We start from the raw sequence: 23,275 nt of genomic DNA on the forward strand, positions 1-23,275 counted from the left end.
ATAACATTTTTACTCTGTTAGCATACATTAATATGCCATACCAAAAAAAAAAACCCTTCCTCTCTACTTCCAAATGTAAAAGAAAATTTACATTTGAGTTTAAATTCTTATGTTCACCCAACGCACTATTTTAAATTGATTTGACCAATTTTTATGAGCTATATAGGCTGAAATTGTATAGCCCATGACCTATAAATAAATATGAAGTCATGCACTAGAAAAGCTGACATTTAGAGAAAGAAAAAAATCTTTTTTTAAAAAGCATGAATATCCAGCACTGTATTTAATTCCCCAAATAAAAGCTTTCTAACTTAGAATCTTCCGTAAGAACCCGAGAGCCCAAGAGTTATTCATGATATTGCAGTGAACCTCACCTCAGGCTAAAATTATAACCAAGATCCAAGGATAATTACGGCTGGACACTGGCAACCAATTTGTTGATAGGCGGTAAATATGCAATTGGAAAGCAGGCAGACTCATGGCCTGGAGGACTTTGTGAATGCACGGTGTATTTTCCTGGGGAAAAGGTAGGAAAGATGGTACTGATTTAAATTCTAAGGGCTACGTTTGCAAAACTCACATGTTGAGGTTTTTAAACTAGTTTCTCCAGCACAACACCTGATGATTCCATAATCAAATGCATCAGCCCTTTTCACTGAAGGGCTGTAGTCACAAGGCACAAGCAGATCCAGTACTTAGCGATCCTGTTACAACCTTCTCTCCCTTTTTAAAAGTTGTTGATAGAAAAAACACATGTGGGCTGGGCGAGGTGGCCGAGGCCAGTGGATCACCTGAGGTCAGGAGTTCGAGAACAGCCTGGTCAACATGGTGAAACCCCGTGTCTACTAAAAATACAAAAATTAGCCAGGTGTGTACGCCAGTAATCCCAGCTACTCAGGAGGCTGAGGCAGGAGAATCGCTTGAACCCAGAAGCCAGAGGTTGCAATGAGTCAAGAGCATGCCACTGCACTCCAGCCTGGGCATCAGAGTAAGACTTTGTCTCAAAAATAAATAAATAAAAATAAAAAAATAGAAAACAAAAAAAGAAAAAGCACATGTGGTCTCAGCAACATAGCAAGCTCCTTTTCTCCACCAAAAAAGGAAATAAAGATGAAAAATTTTTACAGAAGAACAAAACACGTGTGCCTAGACATTCCTTGATTACAATCCAAAACCCAAAGATGTTCTGCCGGAGACATAACATGCACCACACACAAGCAGAGAGGCCCCAGGTGAGCGTCTACAGAGTAGATTAGCACCAGAATTCCACTCACGAGGCAGCCGGATCACCTGAGGTCAGGAGTTCGAGACCTGGACAACATGGTGAAACCCTGTGTCTACTAAAAATACAAAAATTAGCCAGGCATGGTCATGCATGCCAGTAATCCCAGCTACTTGGGAGGCTGAGGCAGGAGAATCACTTGAACCCAGAAGGCAGAGGTTGCAATGAATCAAGAGCATGCCACTGCACTCCAGCCTGGGCATCAGAGTAAGACTTCGTCTCAAAAGTAAATAAATAAATAAAAATAAAAAAAATAAGCAACAAAAAAACAAAAAGCACATGTGGTCTCAGCAACCTAGCAAGCTCCTTTTCTCCACCAAAAAAGGAAATAAAGATGAAAAACTTTTACAGAAGAACAAAACACGTGTGCCTAGACATTCCTTGATTACAATCCAAAACCCAAAGATGTTCTGCCGGAGACATAACATGCACCACACACAAGCAGAGAGGTCCCAGGTGAGCGTCTACAGAGTAGATTGGCACCAAAATTCCACTCAATAAAAACATGTTCTTCCCAATTATCTGTAGTGTAAATCCAGTGCAGAACTACTGAAATTGAGGAGTAATCACCGGGTTTCTCAATAGACACCAACAGAAAAGGATTTTGAAGTGTTCCCGGTAGGTCTTTTTAAAAAACAGCTGTGGTAACTTGAGTGATAAGTAAATTTTTCACTGTCCCAGGTGGATCTGGTCTGGGTAAAAGAAATAATTCAGCCTTTTGAGAACTCACTTGGGCTGCTAACAGCAGCTCACTGGGCAGGTTCTGCTGGTGTGTAAAATGTGCCTCAGCTGTGTGTTTTAGGGACCGCAGACCATGTTACAGAGACAAGGGAAAGACAGCCGAAGGTGAACTCCCGAATAGTTCTATACTTTGCTTGAAAGTTATTTAACTCACAAGGCAGGACAATTGGCTTCTTAACCAAAGTCCATTCACCCTTCATGGAAGGTGACTCCATCCTTGGCCCAGGGGTAAACCCAGAAAAGGTAGAACCCAGATTCTACCCTTGCCAGTGATTGTTGGGCATGAGACCTGGTTCTGGACAATCAGATGCAAAGGAACTTCTGCTGGGAATTTCCTTTAAAAAAGTTCTCTTACTGAAAAAAGGAGACACTTAGAACGCCTGTCCAGTTTTGACAAAATCCCCGGAACATGAGCAACCATTCTGCTGACTGTAAGGGATCCAGCCTAAGGACCTAGTCGATAAGATAAAGACAGCAAAGCAAAAGCACAGAAAGAATCTGAACCAATTTGACACTTTTGAGCTGTTATAAATTAGCCTGTTTTCAAACTGCCCTACTGTGATACTTCTTATTTTTACTTTTTTTATTTTTGTAGACACGGTCTCACTCTGTCACCCAGACTGGAGTGCAGCAGTCCAATCTCAGCTCACCACAACCTCCACCTCCCAGGTTCAAGTGATTCTCCTGCCTCAGCCTCCTGAGTAGCTGGGATTACAGTCACGCCACTACTGCCCGGATAATTTTTGTATTTTTAGTAGAGACAGGGTTTCACCATGTTGGCCAGGCTGGTCTCAAACTCCTGACCTCAAATGACCCACCCGTCTTGGCCTCCCAAAGTGCTGGGATTACATTCATGCCACTACTGCCTGGCTAATTTTTGTATTTTTAGTAGAGACAGTTTCACCATGTTGGCCAGGCTGGTCTTGAACTCCTGACCTCAAATGATCCACCCACATTGGCCTCCCAAAGTGCTGGGATTACAGGCATGAGCCACCGTGCCCGGCCCCATAATACTTCTTGATATTGAAACTCCTAATGTTCCATGCCATGTGAGACTTTTTGAGTTTTATTTCCTCTGGTTTACAGGCACTACTAATGCACCACTGAATCACAGGGAATGTTTCCATATGAATGTGCGTGATTGGCTGCTAGAGTGATTTCTTTCTCTTTCTCATTTGGAACTCTAATAACCACCTGGTAGCGAGGCAGCACAGAGGAAAACAATCTCCCTGGCACAGTAATCCACCACAGGCCAGTCATCTGTGGTGCAAATGTAACTCACATCACTTTCCTCCAATCCCTCCCTGCATCACGCTTGAAGTGATCTTAGCACTTCATCTCATGCTATGGTGTCTCAGGCACTTGGGACCTGGAGTCAGACCTGTCTGATTTAGATCCCAGCCCCACCACTATCTCTCTAAGTATACATCGCACAAGCTCTTGAGCACCAAGCTTCACTTTCCTCATCTCTAAAACGGGAATGAGGAAGGTCGTTGTTGTTAAATAAGAATGAGAGTTTGTTGTAGTTAAATAAGATGATGAAAGTACGACTCTTAAAGCAGCGCTCAGCACAAAGTTGGTGCTTAGTTAGTTTAGCCAATATGGATGTCTCTCTCTTAAAAGTCTGCCCTGTAAACCATTACTGAGCACTTTTGACCCTGTGAACATTTTGCAGGGAGATGGAGGAAAGAAGAAAAGAGAGGGGAGGGGAGGGGAGGGGAGGGGAGGGAAGGGAGGAAGGAAGGTTTCTTTAGAACACTTTGCAAACTCTGTAGAGGATTAGAAAGCTAGATCATAATCTTTCAGAGAGAAAATGGATGCAAATTCTAGAAACATCCTGTCATGTGTGAACCCAACACTATTCTCCACTGGGAGTGCAGTCATTGCTCTGATCTGGCTGGCTTTAGAATGAAAACCTCCTCTCTGCTATATGAAGAGGGAACAACTTGTGCAAACTCTAACAGAGGAAAGGAAACCCATTTGCAACCACAAATCAGAAGCCACATCTATTGCCTGGTCCTCCTTGATGCCAAGCTCTGCACACAAAGCCAGGTGTCTTCTGTTCTATTCTCTCCATCATTTACAGAATGATTTAGTCAGTAAGTCAGGACCCATTTAGTGAAAACAACAATAACATCAACACATCATAATAAATTTCTTCATAGAGGTAATTCATTTCTTTTCCATCAACCTGCCTGTTTCTGTACTAAGACAATAAATATGTTTTTGTTACTTTAACTCTAGTTTTTATTTTGGCATCTCGGGGACAAATCTCCTCAACTCTGACTTCTGTGCTTCTTCCTGAAAATCATGTTGGCAATTCTGGTAGTTTTTCCTTTTCTATTTCAGAGAATCAGATGAAATCAATGAATCACCACTATCTTCCCCCAGTTTCTATCTCACCCATGGCCAAAGTTAGATTGTAGAGTTCAAACTCTTCTGTACTTGACAAACTGCATAGATATGGAGTATGTAGCCACCTCTCTCCCTGAAATGAGCTGGCAGCCTTGGGTGCATTCTTGCATGTGTATGTGTGTGTGTGTGTGTGTGCACGCGCGCGCTAGAAGATGGGTAAGGAAGAGTTTTAATAAAGGGCAACTAAGGAAATTTGAGAAACAAGTTAAGTCAGAAAGTGGCAGTACCTAGACCAAAACCCACTTTTTCTTAATACAAGTTGTCTGTTTTTCTCTATTCACTGATCTGCAATGGACATCCGGAAACTTCCATAGGTTTTGAAGAAGATAACAAAAATGTGTACGATGACGAGTATATTGAGGTTGCTATGAGTCCTTTCTTGCCTGGAAATTTTCTCTATTCTGCTATTTTGTAGTTCATATCTTTCATAAGAAAAAAATGTCCTCTGTCACATGAAATTCTGATGACAGTACATAATATTGGATAAATATTTTTATATCTGTAATTCACAAAATAAAATACAGGCAATATTTTCTAGCACCCTCATTAAGATCAGTAGACAACAGATAGCAAGATGGAGAGAGAGAGAGAGAGAGAGGATTCCTTTTGTTCAGTTGGCATTAAATATTTTTCTCTTAAGGAAAGAGGATTTTGAATTGGGCATTTATCCCCCAAGAACAGAGAACCCTCATAAAATACAGAGATGGAGTAGTTTCTGGTCCCCACCTTGAGAGAATAAATGGGAGAATGTTGTGTTGACCTGACTTCTGACTCTAGTGTTAGCCTTATCTGAAACCCCTGAAACTTTCAGCTATTGTGTGTTCTTTTTTTTTTTTTTTTTTTCAGACAGAGTTTCACTCTTGTTACCCAGGCTGGAGTGCAGTGGCACGATCTTGGCTCACTGTCACCTCTGCCTCCTGGGTTGAAGAGATTCTCCTGCCTCAGCCTTCCAAGTAGCTGGGATTACAGGTGCCCACGACCATACCCAGCTAATTTTTTGTATTTTCAGTAAAGATGGGGTTTCACTATATTGGCCAGGCTGGTCTCGATCTCCTGACCTCGTGATCCACCCACCTTGGCCTCCTAAAGTGCTGGGATTACAGGTGTGAGCCACTGCACCTGGCCTTCTTTTTCTTTTTTTTTTAATCTCTCTCTTTTCTACTGTTAGTGCTGATTATTTTTAGTGACTGTCTTAGTCTATTCTCACATTGCTATAAAGATATACCTGAAACTGGGTAATTTACAAAGAAAAGAGGTTTAATCAGATCATAGTTCTGGGGGTTGTACAGGCTTCTGCTTCTGGGGAGGCCTCAGGAAACTTACAATTATGGCAGAAGGCAAAGGGGAAGTAAGCACATCTTCACATGGCCAGCAGGAGAGAGAAAGAGAGCAAAGAGAGAAGTGCTACACACTTTCCAATGAGATCTTATGAGACCTCTATCACAAGATAGCACTAGGCGGATGGTGATAAACTGTTAGAAACAATCACCATGATCCAATCACCTTCCACCAGGCCCCACCTCCAACACTCGGGCTCACAATTCAACCTGAGATTTGGGTGGGGTGGGGAGGCAGAGCCAAACCATATCACTGACTAATTTCTGTGATCTGCAACCAGATGTCTTATCAGCATCCCTGGGCTCTTCTCCTGAGAGCAACAGACACAGAGCTTACTATTAAGGTTAATCACTGCCCTCCAGGTATTTGAAGATGCTCATCTGCTCATTCCAGTGACATTCTTCTTGCTCTGATCTGAATTAATATTTTTCCCTTCCTTTTTAACTGTGATGGTTCCTTGGCCTTCAACAGATCATTTAGAAAGTCAAAATAAATATTTAATTTGGTGTTACAATAATATGTTTTATCTTATTGGCCTTGCCTTTATTGGGTGATAATGATGGTGATGATAATGGTGATGATGATGATGGTAATTGTATGGTGATGATGATGATGGTGATGATGTGATGATGATGATAGTGACAATGATGGTGATGATGCTCCTGATGATAATGGTGATGATGATCATGATCGTGATGATGATGATGATGATAAAGATAATGATAATGGTAATGGTGATGATGATGATGATGATGATGATATTGATGATGATCATGATGATGATAGCTAATATTTTTGACCACTTACTATATTCTAGCCACTTTACTAAGCATTGTACATACATGATCTACTGAATCCCCACAATCATTTTGTGAGGTATGCATTTTTAACATTTCCATTTTAAAGACGAGAAAGGGAAGGATTAGAGGGACTAAATACTTACAGAAGAAAATAAATCAATATGCAAAGAGAAACAAAATTTGTAGATGGGGGAAGAGAACGACCAAGATAGAGAAGTGATCATTTGATTTGACTCCTAGATGAAACAATACCTGAAGCTATCATCATCCCTAAACCTCAGTTTTATGAGCCAATGCATTCTTTTTTCCTTAGAATATTTAAGAGTCTTAATAGTATAACTACAAATATCCTTGATGGTTTTTACATGATAGCTCAACTGATACACTCATTACAAGCTAAATAGAGGTAGTCACTTAAAAAGCTATTATGTTTCCCCACTGCCCAGTGTCAATACACAGAAGTAATGTCAATCACTTTTTCTCCTCCAGGTCTCAACACGTGGCAGTAGGCAGCAGAATTAATTCCCTGTGCCTCCTGCAATTCCCTGAGCCTCCCTTTCTCAAAACGCCAGCTTTCTCACAAGGATAGCCTGAGACATACGGAAGTGGGAATGATGTTCTGTTCTCAGGTGAAGTGTTTGTGCATATGTATGTGTCGGGGGAGAGGAAGGTAAGCAAAACCAGTTGTTCTCAGATGACTTGCAGTACCTGAGCATGTCCTTTATTTTATCTTTTTTTTTAAAAAAAAAAAAAAACTTAATAGCATTTTCACTTCCTAGTTTCTCCATTATGTTGAAGTTGAATAGTCTTTGGTAGGTCCTGTCTTACTTTTCAAGAACATTATGGGAATTCTGCAAAAAGATAGCTGCATGCAAAGCTATCATTTCTATTGTTACAAAAATATGTGACACACTTACCTTATGCTATCAAAGGGTGAATGCTATCCTCCACATATCCTTTAAATGGGCTTCACAAGAAGAGGGTGGTCCCATTTCTGAACATTGCCTTGTCAATGGATGAGGAGCTTTGCACTCAGTCAAACTGGTTAAGCTAGAATCGTATTTCCCTACATCTCTTGTCCTGTTTGTTTCCAGGTGATGATTGGCCAATAAAATAAATTTAGACGTGATTTGGATAGTAAAAATGAAGCCACAGTCACTGATCACTGAAGATCATTGTGGGTACAGGTGGCAGCTAAGAGCTAGCAAGGTATCAGTGGGATTTACAAGTCTTTTCTTTATTCTTTATCCTGCTCTTCTTGTCAATTGCCAGATTTCCTGACCAACAAAGGGCCCAGGCCGACTGCCACAAGTCTGAATGCAGACCTGCAGAAGCAGCAGCAACTCAAAAGGACAGCATTCCACAGACTTTCCCTGCACTGCCCTTCATAGCCCACTCTGCAGCTGGACCTGCCTACTCGCCATACACCCTGAAAGCTCCCACTCATCCACCTAACCTCAACTTGCTCTAGTGTTCAAGGAGGGCTGAGTGGTGGTTTTCCTCGGGCCTTCCAACACTTGCCCTTCTCCCCCAAGTATTACAAGCCTTCATTCTAAATATATCCCTGATTTCATAATACGAATAGAAGTGCTGCTTCTCTGATTAAACCCTGACTGACACATGGGGTGTTTTATTACCATTTAATAAACATCATGTCAAACCTAATGATTTACGGTCAACATAAATTACACAGGGAAGGTGAGCAAAAGAATCTCTTTCCTTTTTGCCTCTGTGCTGTTCTAGTTTCAGCTGGCCTGAGCTTCCCTCTCTTGGACTCTTCAGTCTAACAGCTAACCCATATATGACACAAAGATCAAAGGTCAGATTCTTGGGCTCCATTAAGGCTGCTACTTTAAATGACAGCACTATTTACGGACTCTTCATTGAAGACAGATCACCCTTGGAGGCTGCCACAACCTTTACTCATAAATCAGACATCAAGTGCCTCTTGGGGGCTAAATACTGCCTCTCCTGTTGAAGACACAAAGGGGTGTAACACATACTCAATTTGCTGCCACACAAGGATTTAGAATCTGCTTACTCCCTTAACCTAGAACTCAAGGTCCAGACAAGGAAATTTGATTTTTTTTTTCTTCCTTTTTCTTTCCCTGCCAGCCACACACACCAGCCGGTGTTCCCAGGGGACACTGGTAACTGTATGTAGGCTGAGCTTTGGCATAGAGGAAATAAATAATCTGTACAAGAAAATACGTCAGAATATTATAAAAATGAAGGAATGACCGTTGCATCATTCCAAGTACCAAAATAATACACTAATTGAAAATTTTCCTCTAAATTTCAATGTTCTCTAACAGAGATTATTCTAACTTAGTTGTTTTTAACAGGGTCAATTTTGGCAACGTCTTGGGACTTATTTGTAGGTAGTTTGTTTAATCCTCTATGCCTCAATTTCCTTACCTTTAAAGAAAATAGAAAATATAGTAACGCTATAAGGTTGTTGCAAATAATAAATGAGCTGGCCAGGAACAGTGGCTCACACCTGTAATCCCAGTACTTTGGGAGGCCGAGTTGGCTGGATCACTTGAGGTCGGGAGTTCGAGACCAGCCTGGCCAACATGGTGAAACCCTGTCCCTACTAAAAATACAAAAATTAGTTGGATGTGGTGGTGCATGCCTGTAATCCCAGCTACCTGGGATGCTGAGGCCAGAAAATTGCTTGAACCCAGGAGACAGACATTGTAGTAGGCCAAGATTGTGCCACTGCACTCCAGCCTGGGTGACAGAGTGAGACTCCATCTCAAAAATAGATAAATAAATAAAAATAATGATAATAAATTAGTTAATACATGTAAAAACCACTTGAAACAGTGTCCATTGTTTATAAGCACTTATATGTGCTAGCTATTATGGTTAGGTATACAAATTGAATAAAGGGACTAGCAGTGTGGTGAACGAATTCCCTTTGTAACATAATTTGAGTTCATTCTACTTGTAATCTAATACAAATCTTATTAAGCCATATTAAGCCACAATGCATCTAAATGGACAATTTGCTGACCTTGAAACTGAGAGAATGGGCTAAGAAATTATATTGATGATGATTGCATGACGGTTCATGAAGAGACCAGGATGGAGCCAGGATAAGTGATAAGAATGGGCATTTGGGTATCAATCTTCAAGTTGATCTCACAAGGTAAGAGGCATCTGCATTGGCTCCTGCTACCCTTCATGGGAGATCAATTTCCACAGAGGCTGGTTTCCTGGAAAGCATTGACCCCAGAACAGCACAGGGATCTGGGACTTTTCTGTCTTGTTAAGTAAAAGTTACAAAAACTAATTTATCTTTGTTTAAGTAGAAAATTGAAGCAAGTGAAACTTGACTGAAATGTACTAACAAGTGGGAGTCAACAGAGACCAGTGACGTGTCCTGCAGTCCAGGTAGGAGTCAACTTCCAGAAATGCCTGAGCTCCAAGCTGCCTATTGGGGCAGAAGTCACAGGGGATGTGGGTCAAAGGGTGAAAGTCTCAGTTAGGATGCATAGGCTCTGGAGCTCTGTTAGACATCATGGTGACTATAGTTAATAATCGTGGACTGTGTAGGTAAAATTTGCTAAGACAGTAGATCTTAAATGTTACCAAAGCCCTCCCCAATGGTAACTAGGCTAGGAGATGGATATGTTAATTGGCTTGATTGTGGTAATCATTTCACAATGTATACCTCTATCAAAACATTCTGCTGTATACCATAAATATATACAATTTTTATTTTTCTATTTTACCTCAATAAAGCTGAGGGGAAAAAAATTGTCCAGCCTGGACAACATTCTCTCCCACACTCATCTCTGCTAAAAATAAAAAATAAAACAGTAGCTAGGCAAGGGGGTGCCTACCTGTAGTTCCAGCTACAGGGTTTGAGAGGGTTAGGTGGGAGGATCACTTGAGCCCAGATCAGGGCTTCAGTGAGCTATGATTTGCCACTGCACTCCAGCTGGGGCAACAGAGTGAGGCCTCATCTCAAATAAGTAAGTAAAATAAATAAATAAATAAATCATCTAGTAAATGTGAGTTCTGAAACTAGACTATCTGAGTTCAAGTCTCAGCTCCATCACCTACCAGCTGTGTGGCCTTGAGCAAGTAAGTAACTGGACTTCTTTTTTTTTTTTTTGAGACGGAGTCTCGCTCTGTCGCCCAGGCTGGAGTGCAGTGGCGCCATCTCGGCTCACTGCAAGCTCCGCCTCCCGGGTTCACGCCATTCTCCTGCCTCAGCCTCCCGAGTAGCTGGGACTACAGCGCCTGCCACCACGCCCGGCTAATATTTTTTTTTTTGGATTTTTAGTACAGATGGGTTTTTACTGTGTTAGCCAGGATGGTCTTGATCTCCTGACCTCGAGATGCGCCTGCCTCAGCCTCCCAAAGTGCTGGGATTACAGGCGTGAGCCACCGCGCCCCGCCTAACTGGACTTCTTTAAGCATTTGCTTTAAGCATCTGTTTTCTTATGTGTAAAATTGGTATTACGAGAGTACATACTTTTAGGGTTTTCATAAGGATTAAGTAAGTTACTTCAAGTATTATGCCTAGAAGAGCATCTGCAGGTCTAAAGATACTACTAATATTGCAAGGTAGATGACTTTAATTTGACATGTCTGCCTCTCGGTGCCTCCATTGTTAAAATGAGGCTAACACTGTAAGGCTTCACAGGAGTCATTCATGCAACAAATGGTCCTGTGATGCACACTGTGCCCGGCCCCACCGGAGAGACTGTGAAAGCACCGCTCCATCTAGTCACACTCCAGGGAACTCACATGGGGGCTGGGCAGGGGGACCTAAGAGATAGATAATCGGCACGTATTGCTTCTCGGCCTTTTGGCTAAGATCAAGTGATAATCAGCAAGTAAACGCAGAGGAGGGAGAGCTGGGGAACTCTGGGCACAACTTTACAGCTTCGTGGTTCATATTCTTTTCTAGGAGGAAGGAAGGGTGGATGAGGCCCCAATCCATCAGTTGGAAATAATGGGCTACGTTTTATTTCTCAGTGCACTGAGAAGGAGAGCAACATTTAAGTGTGTAAGTGTGTGTATGTGTTTGTGTGTGTGTGTGTGTGTCAGAGAAAGGGAGGGAAGGAGAGAGAGAAAATAACATATTTCTGCTTCTTTAGGAAGACCAGATAGTCTCCATCTGCTTTGTAACTGCAGCTGTTCCTAAGGTCATGTGTAGGCTACGCAAATCAAAGGAGTCTTGGGAAATTCTCAGCAGTGTTTTTTTTTTCTATGCAGACCTGTTGAAACCCTCATTTTGCAGTTACCCTTTTGTTGCCAGAGGGCTCAGGAGGGTATCTGGATGCCAGTGGGACCCTAGCCCCAGCAGTGTCCAGGTTTGTGACACCATGGAGAGAAAGAATTCGATGACAAATCAGAATAAAGCAAAAGGCAAGAAGCTTTTACTGTCAAGCAAAAGTACACACAGAAGAGAGAAGTGCAGGCGTGCTTGGGAGAGTGAGAAGCGCACGGCAGAATTTGGGTGTCTAATTTTATAGGCTCTTCTAATTAGAGGAATAATCATGATATTTTCTAGGAAAACAAGTAGGGATTTCTTATAATTGGGATGCCACCCATTTTTATACTAAATATACATTGGTGCTGGTGGGTGTGTGATTTTGGATGGTAATGAGAGTACAATTAGGTCTGGGGTAGGGCATAAGTCAAGTCCATCACCATATCAGATCCAGCTGGTCTCAACCAGCTTTGCCCCCCACCTTGTTTGTTGGGGTCTTATCAGCCCAGGCTTGTCTTTGTCCTTGTCACTAATTCTAACAGCTCCTTTCCTGCAGTTATGTGAAATTGCTGCTTCATATTTTCCCTCTTCTCCTGTGACCACCCAGCATTCCGATTTAATGGGTGTTTCTTTAATTAGGGGGTAGAACAATCATTAGGTGCTCCAGAAAAAGAGAATGATATGGTTTGACTGTGTCCCACCCAAATCTCACCTTGAATTGTAATAATCCCCACATGTCAAGGGCGGGGCCAGGTGGACATAATTGAATCATGGAGGTAGTTTCCCCCACACTGTTTTCATGGTAGTGAATAAGTCTCATGAGATCTGATGGTTTTATAAAGGGGAGTTCCCCTGCATGTGCACTCTTGCCTGCAACCATGTAAGACATGCCTTTGCTCCTCCTTGCCTTTTGCCATGATTATGAGGCCTCCCCAGCCATGTGGAACTTTGAGTTCATTAAACATCTTTGCTTTACAAATTTCCCGGCTTCAGAAATGTCTGTATTAGCAGTGTGAGATCAGACTAATACAGAGGGGATTTCAAGGACTCCCCATGAATGCCCCCTTTCTCCCTTCATTGGGTTTGCCTGGAAGAGTCATGGGCCTGTCACCCTGACTGGGGTTTTGGCTGTTTTTGCTCCGTATTTTGGGTTTTCAGTTATCCTGGGTTTCTTTGTGTAGTTCTTGTTTCAGCTGTTGTTTGGGTCTTTCCACCCTGTGACTACCCAGTGCTATTCCTATCCCACCTTGGCCTGGCTGAGATGTTACCACAGCTGCCTTCTCCCCACTGCAGGCAAATGGAACTAACTTAGAATGGCGAGTTAATGGGTGCAGCACACCAACATGGCACATGTATACATATATAACCTGCACGTTGTGCACATGTACCCTAAAACTTAAAGTATAATAAAAAAAATAGCTCTTAAGGAAAAAAAAAAAAAAACCAGTGAGCTGGTGTCAAGCTCCTCCTGGGACTAGAACTCTCCAATATGCTGTATCAGGGGCACACTCCCAGGATGACTGGGTTGTCCAAGCCCACCCCTCCTCTCCTAGTCCTGTTGAGAGTTATCTTCCTGTGCCCAATTTTGGAGACAAAAATTGATTCTTCTTTGCTAGCATCTATCTCTTTCATTGTCATTTAATCACAGGAGTTTTTCCTTATTCTATTTCTTTTGAAATTCTTTCCTGGCTCACGACGCCCTGGGGTGCTCCACTGAAGGAGACTACTGTGACACCTTGCGAGCAAGCAGGCTTCCTTTCTGAGGTTGCACTGAGCCAGCCCTAGGTGTGTGTGTGGGGGGACTGGGCCCTGCCTCCAGGGTGGGCAGACGCAGAGGGTGCTACCCTGGGGTTTGGGGAGGGAAGAGGCTGGTGTCTGAATGCTGTTCATTCACTGGAGGCAGGGTCAGGAGAGCGGTCAGGCTCTGACTCCCACCCCCTGCAGATCAGGCCAGAACTGAAATCATCTGGTTGGGCCCTGGTAGAGGCAACTTCCATGAAAGAAGAGAGAGCGCACCGGGTGCAAATCAGCGGGAAAGACTCGAGGAAGACGGAAAGTTTGGATTTCTCCTGCCCCATGGTGCAAAGCCCAAACCAAACCAACTAAAAACCTGCCGTTGCGGGAACAATTCTGCGGGGAAAAGGGGGCACTTCCACCTAAATAGTTACACAGGCTTACCGTGTTAAAAACTCAATGAGGCAATAAGGGTAAACTGAGCTATTACCCTTTCTTCAGTGATGAGTTTCTGGTGTGTTTCCGCATGTTTGAGTGTTTTCCCCTACACATTTATAAACACAGGACACGTCCGTTTATACAAACACTTGTGTATCCCTTGTTCACACGGTCGTGCACGCTGGTCTTTTTCCTCTCAGTGTATCCGGAAGATGGTTCCGAATCAACTGGATAGGATTTTTAATTTCCGAAGGCACGAGCTCCCCTGGCATCCGCAAATGTGACCCGCAATTTAGAGAGGAAGAGGAGCGCAGACCCTACCTGTCCGGAGTAACGGTCAGGAGAGAGGTGGGGAAGGGCTGGGCCCCTCTCGGTGTCCCGGGTTCCCGGCAGAAGTCTCCAGGGCTGAGGGAGTCTGCAGACACGGAGTTTCCGCGCCAGAGGAGCGGGTCCACGCGGACAGGCAGTTCCAGCTCCGGGTAAGTGCGGCCCCATCTCCTCTCCGTCCCCGGCTCCGCCAGCAGCAGTCCCGGAGAGATTTCCCCTCCCCGCCGCCCGCACTCTCTCTCCTCCTGCGCCCAGGCCGGTCTCCGGCTCCGGATCCGGGCGGCGACGGTGCAGAAGAGGGCGCACAGGGGACTGTCCTGGAGCCCGGGAAGGGTGCTAGATGGAGACGGCGGTTCAGAAAAGTTGTCAGGTCTCCAGCGCGGGCAGTGGCGGGAGCTGGAGCCGCGGTGGAGACGACCCGAGGGGACGCAGCCCGCCTGGCACAAAGGGCCACGGGCGCGAGGGACTCGATGAGCTGGGAAGACGCGGCCCCGGCAGGTGCGGCGCGCTGGGGCGGGTGCTTGGCGCCTTCCCCAGCACAGGTGAGGCTGGGCGGAGAGGGCATCTGTGGCGTGGCCTCTCTGGGTGCGGAGTGAGGGGACGCAGTAAACGTGGGGTTTGGATCCCGCGGCGGCGCTGGATAGGCGTACACTGTGGGGCTCCGCGGACCGTATCGCCTACCTGGACCTCACGCGGACCACGTGCAGATCTGGCGCCAGGGGGGATGTGGTGGAGGGGTCGTGTCCCTTGCTTTTCCCCTCCCTAGGACTTGACAGGACTAGGAGGATGGGGGAGCCCGGTTCTTTGCACTCCTTTTTCCCCAACAATGGAGCTCCATGACTCCCTCACTCCAGTTCAGTTAAACTAAGATTGGGAGGGTCCCAGGGAGGAGCCAGTCCCCCTGCACCTGTTTCCCTTCTAGCCTGTGGTCCTGAGAGCCAGGCTGTGCCCACGGGGGAGCAGGTGTTCACAGCGAAGCTCGCAGGGGGCCCCAGGTTGGCAGAAATGTGCGATTATCTCAACAGACACCTGAGATCCGGTCCGATGTGGTTTGAGGATTGCAAGGAGGGGCTGGGGGGGTCTCTGGCGAGTTGGTACAAGAATGTAGAACAGAACTGGGCTTTCCAGAAGGCCTTTCACCCCACTCCCCCATCTCTACAGCGCGAATTACTTCATCTCAGAGGGAATTTAGTGGGTACATTAGGCACATAGCACAGCGCCTGAAGCATACGAAAAGCTTAGCAGCTGTTAACCACTGCCATTATCATCATGCCCACGTGGGGCCCAGGTAGAATCAAGCCGACCCACATGAGTAGCGGAGGGGGAGGCTTCCAGGTCCGGGGAGAGCGACCCGCGCGCCCTTCTGCGCGGTTACTGGCACGCGTGGTTGCGTGGATGGCGTGCCAAGTCTCACCTAAGGCTGGGAAGGCGGCTGCGCCTCTGTCCAGGGTTCCAGGGCGCCTGAGAGCAGGAGCGCTAGGAGAATGTCATTTGCCTGTTTCCCGCGCGCGCCTGAGCTGTGTCCGCAGGGCTGGGCTCTGAGCGCAGTAGCGAGACCGCCTGTTGGTTAAACTTACCGTAAGGTGCGGGGTCTTCTTAGGTCTCTGCTCTCAATGCGGAGAGCTCTACCTTAGCCCGCTTACAGACAGATCTTCTAAGCACTTTTTCTCCAGCTGCCTCCTGCCTAAAGCTCTTTCAGCTCAGCTGGAAAATCACTAGGAAGGACATACTGCCAATTTTAGTGATAAAAAAAAGTTTTTGCTTTTCAAAAATCATGTGCAGCCTGAACTCCTGGGATATCCACTCACCTTGAGCCTGCAGGTTCCTTCAGGAGCCAGATAGAACTTATAAAACACGTTTTTTAAATACTGCCATTTTCTTTCAAGGCTTCCAGTTAGGCAGAGGTGAGGGTGGGGGTAGCAGATATCTTCTCTTTTATTCCTTTTATTTCAATTGCAAAACAGATCTCCAGTATCAGGGTGCTGAATAAAACTAGGTGAGGAGACAGAGTGACAGGGGCTATTGGTGGTGGAGTGGGCAGAGAAGCTTCCCCAAGGAGGTTTACTTGGGAGCAGATACTTGAGTGAAGTGAGGGAAGAGGCCAGAGAATACCTGGGGAGGAGCTGTCCAGGCAAGGGAACAACTAGTGTGCAAAAGCCCGGAGGCTGGAATTAGCTGGGTGCCTGGAAAGAAGAACAATGGCGAGATGGCCATGTGGCTGGAACTGAGTGAGGGTGCGAAAGGGGTCAGGGATGCATCAGGGAGGTGGGCAGAGTCCTGAAGCTGACCATGTGGTCCAGGCAGGCCACGTGTGTCTCAGATTGGAGCTGGCCCCGGTATCCACTCTCCTTTCTCTTCCTCAGGAGCAAACTCCTGATGTTTTCCTGGGCACTTGATGACCCAGAATAAGGACTGCCTTTGGCAGCCTCTTCTGCAGCAGGGTATGGCTCTGTGACTGGGTCCTAAGATTTTTTTTTTTTTTTTGAGACGGAGTCTCACTCTGTTGCTCAGGCTGGAGTTTAGTGGCGCTATCTCGCCTCACTGCAAGCTCCGCCTCCCGGGTTCACGCCTCCTGCCTTATCCTCCCAAGTAGCGAGTAGCTGGGACTACAGACGCCTGCCACCATGTCCGGCTAATTTTTTGTATTTTAGTAGAGGTGGGGTTTCACCGTGTTAGCCAGGATGGTCTCGATCTCCTGACCTTGTGATCCGCCCGCCTTGGCCTCCCAAAGTGCTGGGATTACAGGCGCGCACCACCACGCCCGGCTAGGTTCTAAGATTTAGTATGTAAAAGGGGGTGGCACCTGTAAATTTCAGGAAGTGAACTTCAGTGGAGGAAGTCACCTTTCTTCGTCCCTATGTCATGGCTGGAAAACGAACCATTAGTAAAGAAAGGAGCTCTAGCAGCCATTTTAGACCATGAGGTGTTCCTTGGAAATGGAAACTGCACAGTGGAATAGCAAGAGAAGTGAAGCCTGGGTATCCACTGCAGCTACACTGCCCCCTCAGCCTTGGCTGATGGCTTCTGGACTTTATGAACACAAGAGAAAAATTAACTTGTATTTTGTTTAACGCGTGTGTGTGTGTGTGATATATACATATATTTTTAATTTGTTTTTCCTGTGACTGACAGGTGAACCTAAACTTACATGGTACCCCACGGTTAGAACCTACATTTTATTCTAATCCATGGGGAAACTATTGGAGACTTTTGAGCCAGGAAGTGACAGAAATTGTTTCACTTTTTAATAGACTCATTCTGCTGCTATGAGCGAGGAGACTGGGCCCAAAGGAACAAGAATAGACACAGGAAAGGTCAGCTGAGGTTATGGCAGGTATCCAGATGCATGAAGATGGTGGCTTGGACCAGGTGGCCATGGTGGAGAGAACAGGAAATGATCATCTTTAATATGAATTAGGATGAGTGTGATTAATAGAGGTGAGGAGAAAAGTCACAAACACATATATACACACATGCATATGTATATGCATATATGTATGTATATATGTATATATTATACATTTGACTTAGAGACATAGATCTGATTTTCCCGTATAATATTTTCTTAAAACAGGTCATTTCATAGTTCCTATCTCCTTAGCTCACTTCCCTGTGTTTCCAGTAGTTTAGTGAACAGCACCTCAATTGTTTGTATAGAATCCATCAGAAAGCAAGAATTAGGAAGACTTTTTAAAATTCTCATATTTACAATGAGAATAAATGAGGCAGAAGAAAGTGGTGCAACTTTCTATAATTCATCCCAGTGAATAAGTCTGACACCTGGTATTAAAGGATCTGAAAATATTGAAGCTTCAGTGAAAAGCAGATTCCTCCAAAGCAATTGTTAAAGACTTCTTAAGGAAAAAAAATCAGCATTGCATTTATATGTGTTATTTTACATAAGTATATCCCTCTGTTTCTCTTAATAATTCCAACATATGCTTTAGCTCATGGTTGGCATCTGAAATAGCATTTGATAATACACATGGCAACATAGAGAAATAGATTTAAGAAATGTAAAATAAGGCTAAAACAATTGAAAGGGGATCAAATCCAGGGGAAATGTTGCACCAGGGTGTACAGATTATGGCTCTTTGATGGTTCCTGAGAGGGAAGTAAAGCTTTAACTCAGGGTTTCCTAGCGAGAAGGAAACACACTTTATTACATGTTTCTCATTGTCCATGAGAAGAAAACATACCAGCTATAAAGGGGCCATGAAGGTGTTCCCGCCATTGAGATCTGAAAGAAAAATATTATGAACAGTTTTAGAACAGAAATAATTACCCTGTAGGCTGAGACTTCTGCAGTTTCACTGATAAGCATTATGGAGTCAATTTTCTCTTTTTTTTTTTCTGAAAAGTTGTGGTTGTGTGCATTTTTTCCCTCTGGATGGGGTCCACAGTTTTAATTATATTTTCAAAACGGTGAAAAGCTCTCAAACTGTTAAGCATCATTTACACAGAAAATAATGCAGTAGGCAGCATTCTCCAGGCCATAAAAGCTGCAATACATGTGGCAGCAGGCTTCCCAAAGCTTTCCATTTATATACGTTTCTTAGCACAGTTGAGGGTCTGACAATTTTATTTTTATTCCTTACTCTATTTACTCTCCCCCTTTGTTGTCTTTATTATCAGCATATGCTTCCTTCAAATGATGTCATTATCACGATGTTCGTTTTAGTGTAGTTATTAAAAGCATGGGCCCAGGGGCCAGAAAGCCCACCTGTAAATTCTGCCTTCACCACTCCCTCACTGTGTGCTGTGGGATGGGCGGCTTCTTGTTTCTGTGTCTCATTTTTCTTGTCTGTAAAATGGGGTTAGTAATAGATAACAGGACAGCATTGTGATGAGATTTACGTGAAATGGAAAGCACATATGTCCACGTCAGTCACGTCGCACATGCTCAGGAAGTTGAGTTCTTTCTTGATGTTGCCTTCACAGTCATTGTTATCATGGACTTTCCTTTCGATGTGCCCAAAGACATCTCACACATCAGGTTACTTAAAATGTGGGGCATTCTAATATTTTTGTTCAAATATTTATAGCCATCAAATAGAGAAGTTTACAATCATCCTCACCTCCACAGAACTGATCTTGATTTAGGATTGTGCACATTTAGCTTTCACAGTCAGTGTGTCTGCATCTATCCCAGAGTGGGAGACACCATTGTGTACAATGGGGAAAACACAGGTGCCTCAATTCATCTGTCCACTCAATGTGTCCCTGCCAAGCAAGAGGCCATGTGAGTCTCAGAGCCCCTCTGTTGATTCCCTTCTTAGAGACTCTTTTCATTCTCGTCCTTAGAGACAAGATGCTCTGCGTGTGTGTGTGTGTGTGTGTGTGTGTGTGTGTAGTTGTTTAACTGTTTTACAACTTGGTACTTTAAACTCAAGATCTTCGATTGGGGCTCAGCAGAAACAGCAGCAATCTGTTGCAATGCTAAAGGAAAAGCCAGCTGTGCCAAATATATTGCAGTACAGAACTTTACCATCTTTAAGGGAGGTTTTGGTTTAAAGAGACTTTTTAGGAATAATTTGATGCTAGGTGCATTCTGCTTCCATGTAGACGTTAGAGATTGAGCCCTTTTTATATGAGGCTTCACTGAACACTCAAACTGAAGTCAGAGACTCCCTGAGGGGAATGGCAATGGCTGATTTTTAGGTAAGATGCAACTCTGTATGACTGGGTAGTTTAGCCAGTTCTACCTCTGCCCATCCTCACCCCAAACACACCTTTTTCCCAGAGAGATTAGAAACATAATCACCAAAGTCAGATGAAAATACACCTTCAATCTGCAGCTCTGGAGAGTCATTCCATTCCACAGTCTCTCTGTGAAAAAAAAGTCAGAGTAAAAATTCTGAATTTTGTTAATTTCTTTCTCTCAAAATTATGGTTCTAATTCTCCTTGCCAATCTATCTGCACATAAACATGCAAACATACACACACACACACACAAACACGTGTGTGTATGTTTATATAATACATACAATTTCTATTACTCCTGGCAGTTATATTCCAATGAATTAACACATACTGAACCATTGCTCCTAGGGAAACTGCAGAGATAGGTTTCTCTTAGTCTTGGTTTGCAAAGTTTTCATCAACTGGTCAATATATAATTTATTTTATGTGTACTTCTGTATAAAGATACTCTATTTAATATAGATTATTGATTCATTAACATTGAATTCACAGCTGACAACACTACATAGCTCATGCCTGAGCAAAGTTTATCTAACACAAACAGCAAAGTTAACACAAAATTAACACAAAAATAAACACAGTTTATCTAACACAAACAGCAAAGTTAGTCTCAAAATGAACAAAAACAGGAAAAGCATGGAACTGAGCAGACCACAGAAGGACCCTTGCTTACAGAGCTGGACAGGAAGTGAGGGCACTGCCTTTTTTGACCTCAGGTTGGATGATTCACATTTTTTTGCTGCTCTGCCCATGTACAAAAATGACTTCAGATGTTCCACACGTATTGATTTGGGGGTTAAAAATTAGGGTTAGTGAGGAGCCAAATTTGCAAATACGGAATGTCAATAATGAAAATTGACTTTGTATGTGTGCATGTGTGTGTGTGTGTGTGTGTGTGTGTACATGCATATATAGGAGTGACAAGTGGCTGGCCCAATTCAAATTTATATTGATTAGATAGTAGCTACTTATAACCTTTGCATGGTCCCATAAGATGCATTCTTTTTGTAGCTGAGGAAATTTAACTGTTTTCTACCATAAAAATTGTTGTAGTCATCTGCAATAAGGAAGTAGAATAATGTAATAAGGATTGTCCGAGTCCTTGAAAGAGACAGCTCTTATTAGTTTTGTCTTAGCCTTTGGGGTAGGAGAGTGTGTAGGACAGATTCTATTGAGGATTTTCATGGAAAACTCACTAGGGAAAGGAACAGGTTTGGTTACTTTTTCAAATTAATGAGCCAGGTTCTTTCATTTCTGTCTTTGAGGTACAGGAAGGAATTCAGAGTGGTGTTACTGAGTGGATTCCGGATATCTGGCAAAATTGGAGAAGTTCTAATTTATGGAGAAGTTATAAATTATGTTTATCCATATGAAAAGTATGAACTGAATGGAAGGACTACTGGTGTAACCTCTTTTGTCACTGGAAAGTTATTGACTAGATATTTCAGTCTTTACAAAAGAATTCCAGAAAGATAGATGTCTTCATTATCTCGTCTGTAGTTGGTCAATTTTTATAAAATCAAAATGTGTTCATCACTTTTCTTCTTCCTTTTTTCTCTTGTTTATAAGGATTGGACTTTCTATGGTTTATCCTTCCCTCTCTTAAGGTAGACGCTTCTTTTTTAAAAACCTAAGACATGAGACTTCACAGGCCTCCATGGACTGTTTTTCCACATGCCCCATGTAATGGGAGCTGTCTAGGTACAGGAATGTCCTTTCACAGTGGTTCCTATGGTGCTGCTTTCCTCTCCCAGCTTCAGAAAAGGACACCTGGCACCTCTGAGTTCCTCACTGATGGTGGCAGCAGGGCTTTGACATCCCCAGTTCTTATATCCTTACATAATCCATTGAGTGTAAGAAATAGTCTTCTGGTAGCTCCTGCACACATTCTGAAGGCCACTCTTTCTTGCATTGTCCTATACTCAGTGATAAACTGTGTTGCAGGGTCCTCAAAACTACCCCCAGATTCACTTATTCTCTATAAGAACTCAAGGGATTCAGCACACAGGCTTACCTGCAGCTGTGAATTATCATAACAAAAGATGTAAAGCAAAATCAGCAAAGAGGACAGGCTCACGGAGCAAAGTCTATAGATCGCTGGCACAAGCTTCCAGGAATCCCCTCCCACTGCAGTCGTCCAAGGGTGGGTGCCAGCTTTTGCATCCTATGGTAACAGCATTGTGAAATGTAGATCAGGAAAGCTCATTAGAAACGCAGCACCCGAGGTCTTTGCTGAGGTCTGGTTGCCTAGGTACTTTCTGCCTATCATGTACCCAAATCCAAAACTCTAAGGAAGAAAGCAAGTGTTCGGCATAGACTGTTCTTTGTGAGAAGAGTTTTATCACAGTGTACCACTCTTCTTAGTTAGTGAATGCTGGAAACCCTCACAAAATCCAAGTTTCCAGAGAGCAGTCAAAGGACAACCTTATTAGCAGATCTTTCTAAGGACAGCAGTCTCAGGCCTCCTACATCCTTTTCTGCACACATAACCACCCTTGACCTAGTCAAAGATTAAGTCCAAAGGGCGATATAGAGAATGTTAATTTCCTTAAGCAAATCAGGATCACTAAGATGTTTCCTTGTGTTTTGGACTTTGGCTCAACAAATCCCATTTAAGATTGTGCAGAAGAGACCCCCTGCCCTCCTTGTTGACCTGTTAACAACAAAAGGCTGAAAACAGAGCACAGGCTAACATACCGTTGCCACGACTACCTGTGTGGCAAACATCATAATGGCATTTCGCTGAGATGCTTCCGGTATTGGGCTTTGGAAAATGGGTGGCTAAATAGAACTAAAGACCTGTGGCACTCAGCGCCCAGTGGTGCAGGAAATATCCAGTTAATGCCCTCAGTGATAGCCATTCGTTTTTTACCAAGGGTAGTAGAAGACGAAATGGGTTGATTCTACCATGAGTTGGTTTGGATACTCACAGAGAGAATGGTCCCTTCAGGCATTATTCAACTTCCACAGCTCCTGCTCACTCTCAGCCACCATGCTGTGTCTCTGCCACCATGACACGCAACAGCTTTCACCAAGGGAGTGAAGTCCATTGCTAAATTCGATGGTTGCTTCTGACTGGTTAGTTCCCTCGAGGCCTCGGTAACATTTGACATTAATACTGATGCCCTTTGTAAAGCTCTCTATGGCTGTGTTTCTCACACTTTGATCACAGGATCTGTTTATCCTTACATTGTTGAAAACCACCCCACCAAAAAAACCATTTTGCTTATAAACATTGATATTTATTAGAAATTAAAATGGAG

At 43.7% G+C, this 23,275-nt stretch overlaps 1 long non-coding RNA gene across 1 annotated transcript in view; it reads left to right on the top strand.

Moving 5' to 3' along the window:
* The window catches only part of LOC129525784 (uncharacterized), a 29,419-nt gene extending 21,181 nt beyond the window's left edge, over positions 1 to 8,238 (top strand). Inside the window, exon 5 of the long non-coding RNA XR_008670253.1 lies at positions 7,066 to 8,238. This is a non-coding gene — a long non-coding RNA (uncharacterized lncRNA). The remainder of the gene's footprint in view (positions 1 to 7,065) is intronic.
* Positions 8,239 to 23,275: the final 15,037 nt, after the last annotated feature.

Source organism: Gorilla gorilla, chromosome 10, assembly GCF_029281585.2.
Source record: "Gorilla gorilla gorilla isolate KB3781 chromosome 10, NHGRI_mGorGor1-v2.1_pri, whole genome shotgun sequence".
Taxonomy (NCBI): domain Eukaryota; kingdom Metazoa; phylum Chordata; class Mammalia; order Primates; family Hominidae; genus Gorilla; species Gorilla gorilla.